The 3,942-nt window shown below is 19.5% G+C and overlaps 1 protein-coding gene across 1 annotated transcript in view; it reads right to left on the reverse strand.

Annotated features, from left to right (window-relative positions):
* LOC117178400 (cytosolic carboxypeptidase-like protein 5) overlaps positions 1-3,942 on the reverse strand; it is a 57,118-nt gene that overhangs the window by 41,272 nt on the left and 11,904 nt on the right. The window lies entirely within an intron of this gene.

A 3,942-nucleotide genomic window follows, 5' to 3' on the forward strand; every position in this document is an offset into this window, starting at 1 on the left:
GTTAAATTTTCGAACAAAAATCTGCAATTTCACCAGAAAAGTTTACTTTAAACCAAATAGTTCAATTTTTAACGAAATTGTTAAATATTTAATAAGAGAGTTAATGTTTAACCAAAATAGTTGAATTTTTGACACAAAAATATGGAATTTTATGAAAAAAGTTCATTTTTAACAAAATGGTAGAATTTTATACGAATTGTTAAATTTTCTTCTAGAAAAAATAAATTTTCTACAAAACAGTTCAAATTTTAAACAAAAAGTTTAATTTTTAACCAAAATAGTTGAATTTTTGACTTAAAAATATGTCGTTTCATCAAAAAAGTTCATTTTCAACAAAATAGTTGAATCTAATACGAAACTATTAAACTAGTAAAGCTAAATAACAAAATTTTTACGAAAAAGTTAAATTTTTATTTAAAAAAAGGTAATTTTAACCAAAATAGTTGTATTTTTGACTGAAAAATATGTAATTTCATCAAAAAAAGTTCATTTTTAACCAAATAGTTGACAAATTTTCTACAAAACAATTAAACTTTTAACAAAACAGTTGAATTTTCAACAAAAAAATAAGCAATTTCACCAAAAAATTTCATTATCAACCAAATACTTGAATTTGCTATAAAATTTTTAAATTTTCAAGTTAAAAAGACGAATTTTCTACAAAAAAAGAAAAAAAAATTTTAACCAAAAAAATGTTGGATTTTCAGTCCAAAAATATGCAATTAAACAAAGAAAAATCATTTTCAACCAAATATTTAAATTTTCTACGAAATTGTTAAATTTTTCTTAATTTTTTATTAAAAATATTATATATAAAAATATTGAATTTTCAACAAAAATAGGTGAGTTTTCAACAAAAAAACTCTAATTTGCTATAAAATTATTAAATTTTCAAGTTAAAAAGATACATTTTCCGCAAAGCAGTTAAATTTTCAACCAAAATAGTTTTAGTTTCGATTAAAAGATATGTAATTTTACCAAAAATAGTTAAATTTGATACGAAATTATTCGACTTTGATAATAGTTAAATTTTCGAATCAAAAATCTGCAATTTCGACTCAGAAATATGCAATTTCATAAAAATTTTAATCTTCAACCAAATAGTTGAATTTTCTATGAAAATGGTTAAATTTGCTCATCGAAAAAACGATTTTTTACCAATTTTCTACAAAGCAGTTAAATATTCAAACAAAAAAGTTGAATTTTCGTTTTAAAAAAATATTTAATTTGACCAAAAAAGTTCATTTTCAAACAAATAGTTGAATTTTATACGAAATTGTTCAATTTTCTTGTAGAAAAAATAAATTTTCTACAAAACAGTTCAAATTTTCAAGAAAAAGCTTAATTTTTAACCAAAATAGTTGAATTTTTGGCTTAAAAATATGTCGCTTCATCAAAAAAGTTCTTTTTCAACCAAATAGTTGAATTTGCGATTAAAAAAATATTTAATTTCAATAAAAACAAGTTAATTTTCAACCAATTAGTTGAATGTACTACAAATTTATTGAACTAGTAAAGCTAAGTAACAAACTTTTTACAAAAAAGTTAAATTTTTATTTAAAAGAAGTTAATTTTAACCAAAATAGTTAAATTTTTGACTGAAAAATATATAAGTTCATAAAAAAAAGTTAATTTTTAACCAAATAGTTGACAAATTTTCTACAAAACAGTTAAACTTTTAACAAAAAAGTTCATTTTTAACAAAAAAAAATAGTTCGATTTTCGGCCCAAAAATATACAATTGAACAAAAAAAAATTCATTTTCAACCAAATATTTAAAATTTCTACAAAATTATTAGATTTTTCTTAATTTCTTATTAAAAATATTACATATGGAAATATTTAGAAATTATTGAACTATTTATTAAATGTTTCTTAATCTATTAAAATGTTTTTAATAAAAAACTTGAATTTGCTACAAACTTATTAAATTTCCAAGTTAAAAAGACAAATTTTCTACAAAACAGTTAAACTTTTAATAAAAAAGTTCATTTTTAACCTAAAAAAGTTGGATTTTCGGCCCAAAAATATGCATTTAAACCAAAAAAATTCATTTTCAACCAAATATTTAAATTTTCTACGGAATTATTAACTTTTTCTTAATTGTTTATTAAAAATATTAAACATACAAATATTTATAAATTATCAAATTATTTATTTAAATTTTCATTAATTTTCTACAAACATGAAAAAAGTTCTTTTTTAACTTAAATAGTTGAATTTTCTACGGAATTGTTAAATTTTCAAGTCAAAAGACTAATTTTTCTAGAAAATAGTTAAAATTTTCAACAAAAAAGTTCAGTTTTAAACAAAATAGTTGAATTACCGACTACAAAATGTGTGATTTCATGAAAAACGTTAATTTTCAACCAAATGGATGAGTTTTCTACGAAATTGTTAAATATTTAATTGAAAAGACAAATTTTCTAAAAACAGTTAAAATTTTCAACAAAAAAGTTCAGTTTTAACCAAAACAGTTGAATTTCTTACCTAAAAATATGCAATTTCAGAAAAAAGTTCATTTTAAACCAAATAGATGAAGTTTCTACGAAATTGTTAAATTTTCTAATTGAATAGACAAATTTTCTACAAAAAAGTTAAAATTTTCAACAAAAAATTTCCTTTTTTAAGGAAATATTTTAAGCTGCTACGAAATTATTAAACTAGTAAAGGAAAATGACCAAATTAAAAAAAAAGTTAAATTTTTATTTTTAAAAGTTAATTTTTAACCAAAATATTTAATTTTTTGACTCAAAGAAATTCAATTTCATCAAAAAAGTTCATTTTCAACCAAATAGATAAAGTTTCTAAGAAATTATTAAATTTTCTAATTGAAAAGACAAATTTTCTACAAAACAGTTAAAATTTTCAACAAAAAAGTTACTTCTTAACCAAATATTTTAAGCTGCTACCAAATTATTAAACTAGTAAAGGAAAACAACCAAATTAAAAAAAAATTAAATTTTTATTTTAAAAAAATTAATTTTTAACCAAAATAGTTGAATTTCTTACCCAAAAATATGCAATTTCAGAAAAAAGTTCATTTTTAGCCAAGTAGGTGAAGTTGCTACGAAATTGTTAAATTTTTTAATTGAAGACAAACTTTCTACAAAAAGTTAAAATTTTCAACAAAAAAGTTCATTTTTAAATAAATATTTTAAGCTGCTACGAAATTATTAAACTAGTAAAGGAAAATAACCAAATTAAAAAAAAAGTTAAATTTTTATTTTTAAAAAGTTAATTTTTAACCAAAATATTTAATTTTTTGTCTCAAAGAAATTCAATTTCATCAAAAAAGTTCATTTTCAACCAAATAGATCAAGTTTATAAGAAATTATTAAATTTTCTAATTGAAAAGACAAATTTTCTACAAAACAGTTAAAATTTTCAACAAAAAAGTTACTTCTTAACCAAATATTTTAAGCTGCTACCAAATTATTAAACTAGTGAAGGAAAACAACCAAATTAAAAAAAAATTAAATTTTTATTTTAAAAAAATTAATTTTCAACCAAAATAGTTGAATTTCTTACCCAAAAATATGCAATTTCAGAAAAAAAGTTCATTTTTAGCCAAGTAGATGAAGTTTCTACGAAATTGTTAAATGTTTTAATTGAAGACAAATTTTCTACAAAAAAGTTAAAATTTTCAACAAAAAAGTTCATTTTTAAATAAATATTTTAAGCTGCTACGAAATTATTAAACTAGTAAAGGAAAATAACCAAATTAAAAAAAAAAATTAAATTTTTATTTTTAAAAAGTTCATTTTTAACCAAAATAGTTAAATTTTTAGCCAAAAATATGCAATTTCAGAAAAAAGTTCATTGTCAGCTAAATAGATAAAGTTTCGACGAAATGGTTAAATTTTCTCATCGAAAAGACAAATTTTCTACAAAAAAGTTAAAATTTTCAACAAAAAAGTTCATTTTTAACCAAAATAGTTG

This window comes from Belonocnema kinseyi, chromosome 8, assembly GCF_010883055.1.
Source record: "Belonocnema kinseyi isolate 2016_QV_RU_SX_M_011 chromosome 8, B_treatae_v1, whole genome shotgun sequence".
Classification (NCBI taxonomy): domain Eukaryota; kingdom Metazoa; phylum Arthropoda; class Insecta; order Hymenoptera; family Cynipidae; genus Belonocnema; species Belonocnema kinseyi.